The 15,721-nt window shown below is 38.8% G+C and overlaps 2 protein-coding genes across 3 annotated transcripts in view; both read right to left on the bottom strand.

Annotated features, from left to right (window-relative positions):
- Positions 1-15,721, bottom strand: part of LOC125931353 (nuclear RNA export factor 2-like) — a 328,062-nt gene that overhangs the window by 270,846 nt on the left and 41,495 nt on the right. The gene's annotated exons all lie outside the window — the stretch shown is intronic.
- ARMCX5 (armadillo repeat containing X-linked 5) overlaps positions 1-15,721 on the bottom strand; it is a 119,223-nt gene that overhangs the window by 82,800 nt on the left and 20,702 nt on the right. The gene's annotated exons all lie outside the window — the stretch shown is intronic.

Raw genomic sequence — 15,721 nt, 5'->3', positions numbered from 1 at the left:
TATATAAACCACAATTTCTTTATCCATTCATCAGTTGATGGACATTTGGGCTCTTTCCATAATTTGGCTATTGTTGAAAGCACTGCTATAAACATTGGGGTTTATGTGCCCTTATGAATCAGCACTTCCGTATCCTTTGGATAAATTGCTAGTAGCACTATTGCTGGGTTGTAGGGTAGTTCTATTTTTAATTTTTTGAGGAACCTCCACACTGTTTTCCAGAGCTGTTGCACCAGTTTGCATTCCCACCAACAGTGCACAAGGGTTCCCGTTTCTCTGCATCCTCGCCAACATCTGTTGTTTCCTGAGTTATTAATTTTAGCCACTCTGACTGGTGTGAGGTGGCATCTCAATGTGGTTTTGATTTGTATTTCCCTGATGATAAGTGATGTTGAGCATCTTTTCATGTGCCTGTTGGCTATCTGGATGTCTTCAATGGAAAATTGTCTATTCATGAAAAGACATCCATCTTGAATAAACATATGGCTAGGTGTATGACCTACCTACGAGCAAAACAACCATAAAATGAACTGGGACACCCCATCCATGAAATTACTTTTCAGAACATCCTGGTTAACCTAAGTAACTGAGCTCTTAACTGATCCTCCTTTTTTCTTCCCCTGCCCTAAGTCCCACTTTTTTGCTTTAAGTTAGCCAATAAGTAGTGAACTTGTGGAACCTAGGCTCCCCACCTTCAGAGCCTAATAAAGGAAGAGTCCTAGTTCTGTTCTGTCTCCTATACCCACCATATGCTTGGGACCTATGCCACAACTTAGAACAAAATAATCTCCCAAGCATAAAGCCAGGGATACAGAGGAAGCTGTGCCCCCAGCCCCACCCCTATTTCCCACATACACATGCATGTAAACTTTCAAACTAGCATATCCCTTGATTGTGCAGCTCAAATTATTTCCTCTTCTCTCTGTCAATCATTAGAGTCATAGAACTGTTTGTTTGTTTGTTTGTTTGTTTGTTTTTTGCCTATTAAAGAAAGATCCCAACCAAATAAATGGAGAGATATTCCATGTTCAAAGATAGGAAGACTCATTATCAAGATGTCAGTCCTTCCCAACCTGGTCTATAGATTCAATGCAATCCCAATCAAAACCCCAACAAGTTATTTTGTGGATATTCACAAACTGATACTGAAGTTTATATGAAGAGGCAAAAGACCCAGAATAGACAATTCAATATTGAAGGAGAAGAGAGTCAGAGGACTGATATTATCTGACTTCTAGAGTTACTATGAAGTTACAGTAACCAAAATGGTATGATACTGACAAAATAGTAGACAGGGGCACCTGGGTGGCTCAGTCAGTTATGCATCTGACTCTTGATCTCGGCTCAGGTCATGATCTCACAGTTCATGAGTTCGAGCCCCACGTTGGGCTCTGCACGGACAGTGGTGAGCCTGCTTGGGATTCTCTTTCTCCCTCTCTCTCTCTGCCCCTCCCCTGCTCATGCTCTCTCTCTCTCTCTCAAAATAAATAAACATTAAAAAAATTAATAGAATTTAAAAAAAAAAGAATAGACAAATACATCAATGGAATAGAGAGTCCAGAAATATACTGACATAAATACAGTCAATTAATCTTTGACAAAGGAGCAAAGGCAATATAATGGAGTAAAGATGGTGTATTCAACAAATGGTGCTGGAAGAAATGAGCATCCAACTGCAAGAAACCTAATTTAAACACAGACCTTACACCTTTCAACAATTAACTCAAAACATCACAGAGCTAAATATTAAAAGCAAAACTATAAAACTCCTAGAAGATAACATAGGAGAAAACTTGATGACCTTAAGTGTAATGATGACTTTTTAAAATAGCTTTATTGAGATATAACTGACCCATTAAAAACTGCATATATTTAACATATACAATTTGGTAAGTTTGAACATACACATACTCTCATGAAACCATCATCACAACATATTTACCACTTCCAAAAGTTTACTTGTGCCCCATTGTTGTTGTTGTTGCTGCTGCTGTAGTTGTAAGAACACATAACACAAGATCTACCTTCTTAACTAAATTTTAAGTGCATAATACTGTATTGTTAAGTATGGGCATTATGATGTACAGATCTCTAGGATGTATTCATTGTGCATAACTGAAGCTTTATACCTGTCCAACAATTCCTCATTTCTTCCTCCCCCCAACCCTTGGCAACCACCACTCAAATAGAGTGGGCAATTTTAGATACCACACATATATGGACTATATCACAATCATGATGTGGAATCATGTAGTATTTGTCCTTCTGTTACTGCCTTATTTAACTTAGCATAATGTCCTACAGGTTCATCCATGCTGTCTCAAATAACAGGATTTCCTTCTTTTTTAAGGCTAAATAATATATTCAATTCTATATATACCACAATTTCTTTGTCCATTTGTCAATGGACACTTGGGTTGTTTCCTTATCTTGGATATTGTGAATAATGCTGAAATAAATATGAGAGAGCAAAAATCCCTTTGAGATCCTGATTTCAATTTTCTTGGATATATGTATACCCAGACATGGAATTGCTGGTGTATTCTATAGTGGCTGCACCATGTTATATACACCATTTTACATTCCCACCAACAATGCATAAGTATTCCAATTCCTTCAAATCCTTGCTAACACTTGTGATTTTCTTTTTTGATAACAGCCATCCTAATAGGTATGAGGTAATATCTCATTTTGGTTTTGATTTGCATTTCTGTACTGGTTAGTGATGTTGGGCACCTATTCATATACTTGCTGGCCATTTGTATGTATTCTTTAGAGAAATGTCTATTCAAGCACTTTGCCTATTTTTCATACTTCATTTATTTGCTAATGAGTTGTGGGAATTCTTTATATATTTTGGGTATTGGCCGCCCATTTTCTCTCATTCTGTAGTTTGCATTTTCATTCTGTTGATTATTTCCTTTAAGGTACATAAGTTTCTTTTAGATGCATGAGTTTTTTTTTTTTTAGTTTGTGTAATCTCATTTGTCTATTCTTGCTTTTGTTGCCTGTGGCTTCAGTGCTATATCCAAGAGAGCACTTCCAAGACCAATATCAAGAAAACTTCCCCCCATGCTTTTGTATAGGACTTTTACAGTTTCAGGTCACATGTTTAAGTCTTTAATCCAACTTGAGTTGATGTTTGTGTATGTTAGGACTCTAACACATCTTTTTTGAGGACACAATTCGACCCATAACAAATGATAAAAACTTTTGAAATAGTGGTAATGGATGTATAACTGTGCATGTAATTAATGCCACTTCATTGTTCACTTAAAAATGTAAAATTTTATGCCACATATATTTTACCTTAATAAAAAAAAAAGATATCACACCTTGTCTTCTCTCCTCAGACCCCAGTTACTTTCCTATCTCAGCTGGTGACCTTGTTTATCCCATTGAACAAATGAAAGCATATTGAAGAGAACTTCCACAAACTCCTACCACCATGCCTACTCACCACTTGCATCTGTGCCCATAAATTCTGCCTCTTCTAATGTTTTGTGAATGAACTGGTCATGCTCCTATCTAAAGCCAGGCTCTAAATGTATCCACTGGATGATGCCCCATCTCTTCTATTCAAGGTCATTGTTCCAAAATTTTCTTCTCTCTCTCCTTTATCATAAACATTTCCCTTTCTAGAAAGTGAAATGTCCCCATCAACAAACATACTGTACTATCTCCTACCTTAAAAGCAAAATTCTTCCTTTACCTCACATCATTCTATAGCCACTACCCCTTTTTTTTGCTGCAAAATTCTTCAGAATAGTGGTTTGTAGTTAGCATATTGACACTGTCTCCTCATTTTTTTTTGATATGACTCCATTCTTTCATTTCCAACATCCAATGAACTTTCATTGCTCCATTGAAACTGCTCATCAAGAATGCTAATGATCTCTATGTTGGTAAATCCAATAATCAATCCTCAATCCTCATCTTGATCTATCATCCAAGTGACCATATAATTTATCATTCAAATAAACACTTCTGAGAGTAAAAAGGGTGTTGTTAACAAATACAAAAGCCATAAACTGGGATTGTCTTGGGAAAATAGGGATATTTGGTCACCTTACCTATCAGCTATGTTGGGCAAGGTTAAAAACTCCCTTTTTGAAATATCTTTACTTAGCTTCCAGGATATTATATTCTCCTGGTTTTTCTCCTACTTTAGTGGCTACTCCTGACTGCATATTTTTAGCTTTCTTTTTTTTTGTTGTTGCTTTTGCTAGTTCATTGTCATCCTCTGTATCTCAATATTGTAATGTCCTAGAGCTCAATCCTTGGACCTATTCCCTTACTACATACACTATCTATATTCCTTAGTGATCTCATTAAGTCTCATGGCTTTAAATACCATCTGGGGGCGCCTGGGTGGCTTAGTCGGTTAAGTGTCTGACTCTTGATTTCTGCTCAGCTCATGATTTCATGACTCATGAGATGAAGCCCTACATCGGGCTCTGTGCTGTCAGCGTGGAGCCTGTTTGGGATTTTCTCTCTCTCTCTGATTCTTTCTGCCCCTCCCCTGCTCTTTGACTCTTATCTCTCTCAAAATAAACAAAGTTAAAGAAAAAGAAATAAAGACCATCTGTACCTTGATGACTCTCAAATTTCTCTCTCTAATCTGATCTCTCTCAAAAACTTTTCATCTCCATGTGTATATATCAAAGGCATCTCAAATTCAATGTGTCGTAACCTGAGCTCCTGACCTTCCCCCAAAACCTTCTCCTCTCAGTCTTCACCCATCTCAATAAATGATATCTTTATTCACTCAGTTGTTCAGCTTCAGAATCACCAATTCCTCTTTTTCTCTTACTTTATATTAAATCCATCCACAACATCCATTGGCTCTACCTCCAAAATATATGCCAAAGATGGATATTTATCACCATATCCACAGCTAACAACTTAGTCCAAACCACTTCCATATATTACCTAGACCACTGCAATTGCTTCCTAACTCCAAAATTTTCACCGTTTTCATTCTTATTTCCGTAGGGTCCATTCTCTTCACACTAGCCAGGCTTATCCTTAAAAAACATGTCATATTGGGGCACCTGGGTGGCTCAGTCGGTTGTGCGTCCAACTTCGGCTCAGGTCATTATCTCACGGTTTGAGCCCTGTGTCAGGCTCTGTACTGACAGCTCAGAGCCTGCAGCCTGTTTCAGATTCTGTGTCTCCCTCTCTGTCCCTCCCCGAATCACTCTCTTTTTCTCTTTCAAAAATAAACATTAAAACTTAAAAAAAAAACAACATAAGTCATATCATGCTGAGCCCCTTGTCAAAATCCTCTAATGGGTCTCCATAACCCTTAGAATAATATCCAACCTTCTTTCTATGGCTTACAATATCTCACAAGATCTGGTCCCTGGCTACCACTCTAAACTCATGTTCAACCATTCTTCCATTGCTTGCTCCATTTGAGCTACACTAGCCTCCTTGCTGTTTCCTGAACAAACCAAGCATATCCCTACCCAAGGGGCTCTGCATTTGTTGTTTCCCAGTGCTTATAATACTTTCCCCTAAGTTTCATGGTCCATTCTCTCATTTCATTCAGGTAGTTGCTTGGAGAGAATTTCTCTGATTATCTGATCTAAAATAGTATTGCCCCTTCAAATATCCTTTATCCTCATACTTTGTTTTATTTTTATGCATAGCATTTATCACTATTTAATATTATAATGTATATTTTATATATTGACTTTCTTATTATCTGTTTCCTTCCATTCTTATATGTAAGCTCCATGAGTATGGTACTTTATCTTATTCTATGCTATATTCCCTAGAAACAGGGCCTGGCACACAATAGATTGCTCAATAAATATTTGCTGAGTATATAAATGTCTCTGGATCTCTGAGGTGCTTTTTTGTTGGTGATTATGTAAATCAGATCAGTTTACACCATAATTTAAAATCCTGAGGAGAGTTATTATGCTTTATGCTTCTATTATTGACCAAATAGACTAAGAAGCACCCCACTAAAAATCTTTAGACTATTTTGTTGGGAGATAATATTTTGTGTAAGTTAAGGTGAAAGTGTCACACCCAGTGTTTTTTTCCACTATTCTGCCAACTAAAACAGGTGGAAAGCTCATGTGTATACTTCCAAACTGGAAAATAATACTAAAAAAAAGTTGTAGGTTTGCTAAGATTTATACAGTTTAGAATTTTAATAAAGCTTTCACAAAATTCAATACATTTACCATAAGGATGAAGCTTCTTTTTTCTTAAGCTGATGTAAGATATTGAGCCAATAAATAGAAGTTTGAGTATGTATTAGTTTGGTGGGGCTACCATAATAAAATACTACATACTGGGCAGCTTAAATAACAGAAATTTATTTTCTCACAGTTCTGGATGCTAGAAGTCCAAGATCGAGGTGTCAGCACGTTTTAGTTCTCCTGAGGGCTCTTTCTTGGCTTTCAATAAATACCTTATTGCTATGTCCTCACATGGTCTTTCCTCTGTGTGCATGCATGTCTGGTGTCTCTCTGTGTGTTCACATCTACTTTTTATAAGGACACCAGTCAGAATGGGTTAGGCCCCAGTCCAATAGCCTCATTTTAATTTAATCACCTATTTGAATGCCCTGTATCCAAATATAATCACATTCTAAGATACCAGAGTTTAAGGCTTCAACATATGAATTTGGGGACAGCTCATGGGAAAAAGAGTGTTAAAATGAACCCCTATCATATTTTAGGAACTCTATCACAGGACATGTTTCCAAGTTGTCCTATCATTCATGGCGAGGTGAAACTTACAGTGGCCAAATTTCACTTTGTTATGGAAATCTGGGGAGTCTGACACTCATCTATGTTTTACTTATTATAAAATACCCTTTACGAATTCATGGATGGTTACATGGTGATGATTGGTTGGAAGTCTATAAAAGATGTCCATAAAATGCCCCAAACTCAAAGTTTATGAGTAGCCTGCTTTACCACAGCATTTATTTCCCATCTGGAACTTGCTTTACTGTTTCTGTGACTACTGCCTTTACTGTAAGTGGTGTGGCAGGCTGAATAATGCCCCCCCAAATATGTCAATGTCCTGATGCCTGAAACCTATCAGTATGTTATCTTATAGGGCAAAAAGCTACTTTGCTAATGTAATTAAGTTGAGGCTCTTGAGATGGGAAGATTATCCTGGATTATGCAGATAGACCCAATGTAAGTGCAGGATCCTTAAAACAGAGACAAGAAGGTGAAAGACAGAAGACAGAGATAGGGCAATGGCATCAAAGGTTAAAGTGGTGCAAGGAAAGAGCCATGAGTCAAGGAATGCAGGCAGACTATAATGTTCAAAAAAGGCAAGGAAGGGGTGCCTGGGTGGTTCAGCCAGTTAAGCATCTGACTCTTGATTTTGGCTCAGGTCATGATCTCACAGTTCATGGAATCAAGCCCTGTGCCAGGCTCTGCACTGAGAGCACAGAGAATACTTGGGATTCTCTCTCTCTCACTCTCTATGTGTTTCTCTCACCTCACGCTCTCTCTCTCTCTCTCTCTCAAAATAAACATTTTTAAAAAGGCAAGGAAACAGATTCTCCTCTCACAACCTCAGCCCTGTTGATACCTTCACTTTAGCCTAGTAAGACTAATTTTGGAATTTTGACTTACAGAACACTGACATAATAAATTCATGTTGTTTTCAGCAACAATATTTGTAGTAACTTGTTACAGGAGCAATAAAAAACTAAGAAACTCAGTCAAAGACTTAGAAGGGACAAAGTACATTTTATATTGAAAATGAAGGGCCAATTCACTAAGAAGATGTGACAATTATGAACATATGCACAAAACATCAGATTTCCAAATATATTAACAAATTACAAAATTGACAGGAGAAATGGACAGTTTAAAAGTAAAGGTTAAAGACATCAGTAACCCCACATTCAGTAATGGATAGAAAACCAGACAGAGGATCAATAAAGAAATAGAGGACTTAAGTAATACTATTGACCAATTGGATCTCATAGAAATATACAAAACATGCCATCCAATAACAGCAGAATACACATTTTTCACAAGTACACATGGAATATTCTCCAGAATAGACCATATGTTATATCACAAAAGAGTCTTAATATTTTTAAAAAGGATGAAATCATACAAAGTACCACTTTTTTTAATTACAAAGCAATTTTTAATGTTTATTCATTTTTGAGAGACCAAGAGAGACAGAGCATGGGCGTGGAGGGGCAGAGGGAGACAGTTGGGGGGAGACACAGAATCCAAAGCAGGCTCCAGACTCTCAGCTGTCAGCACAGAGCCTGATGCAGCGCTTGAACCCACGAACCATGAGATCATGACCTGAGCTGAAGTTGGATGCTTAACTGACTGAGCCACCCAGACACTCCTATAAAGTACCATTTCTGATCACACTGGAATGAAACTAAAGACCAATAATGGAAGGAAAATTGTAAACTTCATAAATATGTGAAAATTAAATAATACACTCTTCAACAACCAACATGCCAAAGAAGAAATCACAAAGGAAATTAGAAAATAACAGAAAGTGAAAGTTAAAACATACCTATACCTATGGGATGCAGCAAAAGCAGTAATATACTACATTAAAAAAAGATCTCAAACCAACAACTAAACCATATACCTTAAAGGAATTAGAAAAAGAATAGCAAATGAAACCCAGAGTCAAAAGATGGAAGAAAGTAATAAACATAGAGGATAGGAGAATAATAAAGAAAATCAATGAAACCAAAACTTAGTTCTTCAAAAGATCAAAAAACTTGACAAACTTGTGGCTAGATTAACTAAGAAAAAAAGAAAGAAGACTCAAATTACTAAAATCAAAAATGAAAATGGAAACCTTGCCAATTTCACAGAAATAAAAAGCATTATAAAGGGATACAATGAACAACTGTCAACTAAACAAATAGAATAACCTAGGGGAAATTAAAATACTCATACAAACACACAACTTACGAAGACTGAATCATGAAAAAATATAAAATGTTCATAGACCTATTATTGAATTGGGGCACCTAGGTGGTTCAGTTCGTTGAGCGTCTGACTCCTGATTTCAGCTCAGGTTATGATTCCAGGGTCATGGGATCAAGCCCCAAATAGGGTTCCATGCTGAGTATGGAACCTGCTTAAGATTCTCTCTCTCTCTCTCTCTCTCTCTCTCTCTCTCTCTCTTTCTCTCTCTCTCTCTCTCTCTCCCCCTCCCTCCCTCTGCCCCTCTCCCTGACTCAGGCTTGCTCTCTCTCTTTCTCTATAAATAAATAAATAAATAAATAAATATTGAATAAGTAATCAAATACCTCCTCCCTCCAAAAAAAAAAATCACCCTGAACCAGATGGCTTCACTACTATTAATTAACAGTAAAAGAATTACAGCAAATCTTCTCAAATTTTTCCCAAAAAATGGAGAAGGGAACACTTCCTAAAATTCCAATAAGCCAACATTACCCTGGTACCAAAGTCAGAGAAAGACAATGCAAGAAAAGAAAATTATTGTCAAGTATGTTTTATAATATTGATGCAAATTGATGTTGATTCTCCAACAAAATGCTAAAAAAACAAATTCAGCAGCATAATTTAATGAATTCTGTATCATGGCCAATTGGTGTTTACTTCTGGAATTTAAGGGTGATTCAACATAGAAAAATCATTTACTGCAACACACCACATTAACAAAATGAAGGCAAAAAACATATCTCAATTCATGTAGAAATAGCACTTGACAAAATTCAACACCCTTTCATCAAAACACTTGAGAATCCAGGAATAGAAGGAAATATCCTCAAGAGAATAAAGGCCATTTATGAAAAGCCGACATCTAAACATCATATTCAATAGTCAAAGACTAAAACCTTTCTCTTTATGAAAGACAAGTCAAGGATGTCCACATTCCTCAATTACATTTATTGTAGTATTAGAGGTTTCAGCTGTAACAAGTAAAGACAAAGAAATAAAAGGAACCTAAATTGTAATGGAAGACATAAAATGATCTGTGCTCACATAGATGGCATATATGTAGAAAACTCCAGAGATTCTGCAAAAATATCTTAAAGCTAACATACAAATTCAGCAAAGTTGCAAGATTCAATATCAACACACAAAAATTGGTTGCTTTTCTATACAATAACAATGAACAATCTAAAAAATTAAGAGGGGCGCCTGGATGGCTCACTCGTTAAGAGTCTGACTTCTCAGAGAGAGGGAAGATGGCAGCCTAGGAGGACGCTGGGCTCACCGCGCATCCTGCTGATCACTTAGATTCCACCTACACCTGCCTAAATAACCCAGAAAACCGCCAGAGGATTAGCAGAACGGAGTCTCCGGAGCCAAGCGCAGACAAGAGGCCCACGGAAGAGGGTAGGAAGGCGGCGAGGCGGTGCGCGCTCCATGGACTGGCGGGAGGGAGCCAGGGCGGAGGGGCGGCTCGCCGGCCAAGCAGAGCCCCCGAGTCTGGCTGGCAAAAGCGGAGGGGCCGGACGGACTGTGTTCCGACAGCAAGCGCGACTTAGCGCCTGGGAGGTCATAAGTTAAGAGCTCTGCTCAGAAAGCGGGAAGGATGGAGGACAAAGGGAGGGACAGCTGCTGAGCCCCCGGAGGACAGAGCTCAGTTTGGTGGGGAACAAAGGCGCTCGCCAGCGCCATCTCCCTCGCCCATCCCCCAGCCGAAATCCCAAAGGGAAGCAGTTCCTGCCAGGGAACTTGCTCGCTCCACACAAACACCCAACTCTGTGCTCCTGCCGAGCCAAACTTCCGGCAGTGGATCTGACTCCCTCGCTGCCACAGGGCCCCTCCTGAAGTGGATCTCCTAAGGAGAAGTGAGCTAAGCCTGCCCCTCCTGCCCCCGTGCACCTTGCCTACCCACCCCAGCTAATATGCCAGATCCCCAGCACCACAAGCCTGGCAGTGTGCAAGTAGTCCAGACGGGCCACGCCACCCCACAGTGAATCCCACCCCTAGGAGAGGGGAAGAGAAGGCACACACCAGTCTGACTGTGGCCCCAGCGGTGGGCTGGGGGCAGACATCAGGTCTGACTGCGGCCCCGCCCACCAACTCCAGTTATACACCACAGCACAGGGGAAGTGCCCTGCAGGTCCTCACCACTCCAGGGACTATCCAAAATGACCAAACGGAAGAATTCCCCTCAGAAGAATCTCCAGGAAATAACAACAACTAATGAACTGATCAAAAAGGATTTAAATAATATAACAGAAAGTGAATTTAGAATAATAGTCATAAAATTAATCGCTGGGCTTGAAAACAGTATAGAGGACAGCAGAGAATCTCTTGCTACAGAGATCAAGGGACTAAGGAACAGTCACGAGGAGCTGAAAAACGCTTTAAACGAAATGCAAAACAAAATGGAAACGACGACAGCTCGGATTGAAGAGGCAGAGGAGAGAATAGGTGAACTAGAAGATAAAGTTATGGAAAAAGAGGAAGCTGAGAGAAAGAGAGATAAAAAAATCCAGGAGTATGAGGGGAAAATTAGAGAAATAAGTGATACACTAAAAAGAAATAATATACGCATAATTGGTATCCAGAGGAGGAAGAGAGAGGGAAAGGTGCTGAAGGGGTACTTGAAGAAATAATAGCTGAGAACTTCCCTGAACTGGGGAAGGAAAAAGGCATTGAAATCCAAGAGGCACAGAGAACTCCCTTCAGACGTAACTTGAATCGATCTTCTGCATGACATATCCTAGTGAAACTGGCAAAATACAAGGATAAAGAGAAAATTCTGCAAACAGCAAGGGATAAACGTGCCCTCACATATAAAGGGAGACCTATAAGACTCGTGACTGATCTCTCTTTTGAAACTTGGCAGGCCAGAAAGGCTTGGAACGATATCTTCAGTGTGCTAAACAGAAAAAATATGCAGCCGAGAATCCTTTATCCAGCAAGTCTGTCATTTAGAATAGAAGGAGAGATAAAGGTCTTCCCAAACAAACAAAAACTGAAGGAATTTGTCACCACTAAACCAGCCCTACAAGAGATCCTAAGGGGGATCCTGTGAGACAAAGTACCAGAGACATCGCTACAAGCATAAAACATACAGACATCACAATGACTCTAAACCCGTATCTTTCTATAATAACACTGAATGTAAATGGATTAAATGCACCAACCAAAAGACATAGGGTATCAGAATGGATAAAAAAACAAGACCCATCTATTTGCTGTCTACAAGAGACTCATTTTAGATCTGAGGACACCTTTAGATTGAGAGTGAGGGGATGGAGAACTATTTATCATGCTACTGGAAGCCAAAAGAAAGCTGGAGTAGCCATACTTATATCAGACAAACTAGACTTTAAATTAAAGGCTGTAACAAGAGATGAAGAAGGGCATTATCTAATAATTACAGGGTCTATCCATCAGGAAGAGCTAACAATTATAAATGTCTGTGCGCCAAATACCGGAGCCCCCAAATATATAAGACAATTACTCATAAACATAAGCAACCTTATTGATAAGAATGTGGTAATTGCAGGGGACTTTAACAGCCCACTTACAGAAATGGATAGATCATCTAGACACACGGTCAATAAAGAAACAAGGGCCCTGAATGATACATTGGATCAGATGGACTTGACAGATATATTTAGAACTCTGCATCCCAAAGCAACAGAATATACTTTATTCTCGAGTGCACATGGAACATTCTCCAAGATAGATCATATACTGGGTCACAAAACAGCCCTTCATAAGTTTACAAGAATTGAAATTATACCATGCATACTTTCAGACCACAATGCTATGAAGCTTGAAATCAACCACAGGAAAAAGTCTGGAAAACCTCCAAAAGCATGGAGGTTAAAGAACACCTTACTATAGAAGGAGTGGGTCAACCAGGCAATTAGAGAAGAAATTAAAAAATATATGGAAACAAACGAAAATGAAAATACAACAATCCAAACGCTTTGGGACGCAGCGAAGGCAGTCCTGAGAGGAAAATACATTGCAATCCAGGCCTATCTCAAGAAACAAGAAAAATCCCAAATACAAAATCTAACAGCACACCTAAAGGAAATAGAAGCAGAACAGCAAAGGCAGCCTAAACCCAGCAGAAGAAGAGAAATAATAAAGATCAGAGCAGAAATAAACAATATAGAATCTAAAAAAACGGTAGAGCAGATCAACGAAACCAAGAGTTGGTTTTTTGAAAAAATAAACAAAACTGACAAACCTCTAGCCAGGCTTCTCAAAAAGAAAAGGGAGATGACCCAAATAGATAAAATCATGAATGAAAATGGAATTATTGCAACCAATCCCTCAGAGATACAATTATCAGGCAATACTATGAAAAATTATATGCCAACAAATTGGACAACCTGGAAGAAATGGACAAATTCCTAAACACCCACACGCTTCCAAAACTCAATCAGGAGGAAATAGAAAGCTTGAACAGACCCATAACCAGCGAAGAAATTGAATGGGTTATCAAAAATCTCCCAACAAATAAGAGTCCAGGACCAGATGGCTTCCCAGGGGAGTTCTACCAGACGTTTAAAGCAGAGATAGTACCTATCCTTCTCAAGCTATTCCAAGAAATAGAAAGGGAAGGAAAACTTCCAGACTCATTCTATGAAGCCAGTATTACTTTGATTCCTAAACCAGACAGAGACCCAGTAAAAAAAGAGAACTACAGGCCAATATCCCTGATGAATATGGATGCAAAAATTCTCAATAAGATACTAGCAAATCGAATTCAACGGCATATAAAAAGAATTATTCACCATGATCAAGTGGGATTCATTCATTCCTGGGATGCAGGGATGGTTCAACATTCGCAAATCAATCAACGTGATACATCACATTAACAAAAAAAAAGAGAAGAACCATAAGATCCTGTCAATCGATGCAGAAAAGGCCTTTGACAAAATCCAGCACCCTTTCTTAATAAAAACCCTTGAGAAAGTCGGGATAGAAGGAACATACTTAAAGATCATAAAAGCCATTTATGAAAAGCCCACAGCTAACATCATCCTCAATGGGAAAAAACTGAGAGCTTTTTCCCTGAGATCAGGAACACGACAGGGATGCCCACTCTCACCGCTGTTGTTTAACACAGTGTTGGAAGTTCTAGCATCAGCAATCAAACAACAAAAGGAAATCAAAGGCATCAAAATTGGCAAAGATGAAGTCAAGCTTTCGCTTTTTGCAGATGACATGATATTATACATGGAAAATCCGACAGACTCCACCAAAAGTCTGCTAGAACTGATACATGAATTCAGCAAAGTTGCAGGATACAAAATCAATGTACAGAAATCAGTTGCATTCTTATACACTAACAATGAAGCAACAGAAAGACAAATAAAGACACTGATCCCATTCACAATTGCACCAAGAAGCATAAAATACCTAGGAATAAATCTAACCAAAGATGTAAAAGATCTGTATGCTGAAAACTAGAGAAAGCTTATGAAGGTAATTGAAGAAGATATAAAGAAATGGAAAGACATTCCCTGCTCATGGATTGGAAGAATAAATATTGTCAAAATGTCAATACTACCCAAAGCTATCTACACATTCAATGCAATCCCAATCAAAATTGCACCAGCATTCTTCTCAAAACTAGAACAAGCAATCCTAAAATTCATATGGAACCACAAAAGGCCCCGAATAGCCAAAGTAATTTTGAAGAAGAAGACCAAAGCAGGAGGCATCACAATCCCAGACTTTAGCCTCTACTACAAAGCTGTAATCATCAAGACAGCATGGTATTGGCATAAAAACAGACACATAGACCAATGGAATAGAATAGAAACCCCAGAACTAGACCCACAAACGTATGGCCAACTCATCTTTGACAAAGCAGGAAAGAACATCCAATGGAAAAAAGACAGTCTCTTTCACAAATGGTGCTGGGAGAACTGGACAGCAACATGCAGAAGGTTGAAACTAGACCACTTTCTCACACCATTCACAAAAATACACTCAAAATGGATAAAGGACCTGAATGTGAGACAGGAAACCATCAAAACCTTAGAGGAGAAAGCAGGAAAAGACCTCTCTGACCTCAGCTGTAGCAATCTCTTACTCGACACATCCCCAAAGGCAAGGGAATTAAAAGCAAAAGTGAATTACTGGGACCTTATGAAGATAAAAAGCTTCTGCACAGCAAAGGAAACAACCAACAAAACTAAAAGGCAACCAACGGAATGGGAAAAGATATTTGCAAATGACATATCGGACAAAGGGCTAGTATCCAAAATCTATAAAGAGCTCATCAAACTCCACACCCGAAAAACAAATAACCCAGTGAAGAAATGGGCAGAAAACATGAATAGACACTTCTCTAAAGAAGACATCCGGATGGCCAACAGGCACATGAAAAGATGTTCAACGTCGCTCCTTATCAGGGAAATACAAATCAAAACCACACTCAGAGATCACCTCACGCCAGTCAGAGTGGCCAAAATGAACAAATCAGGAGACTATAGATGCTGGAGAGGATGTGGAGAAACGGGAACCCTCTTGCACTGTTGGTGGGAATGCAAATTGGTGCAGCCGCTCTGGAAAGCAGTGTGGAGGTTCCTCAGAAAATTAAAAATAGACCTACCCTATGACCCAGCAATAGCACTGCTAGGAATTTATCCAAGGGATACAGGAGTCCTGATGCATAGGGGCACTTGTACCCCAATGTTTATAGCAGCACTCTCAACAATAGCCAAATTATGGAAAGAGCCGAAATGTCCATCAACTGATGAATGGATAAAGAAATTGTGGTTTATATA

This window comes from Panthera uncia, chromosome X (assembly GCF_023721935.1).
Source record: "Panthera uncia isolate 11264 chromosome X, Puncia_PCG_1.0, whole genome shotgun sequence".
Taxonomy (NCBI): domain Eukaryota; kingdom Metazoa; phylum Chordata; class Mammalia; order Carnivora; family Felidae; genus Panthera; species Panthera uncia.
This window is presented reverse-complemented; position numbering and strand designations above follow the sequence as displayed.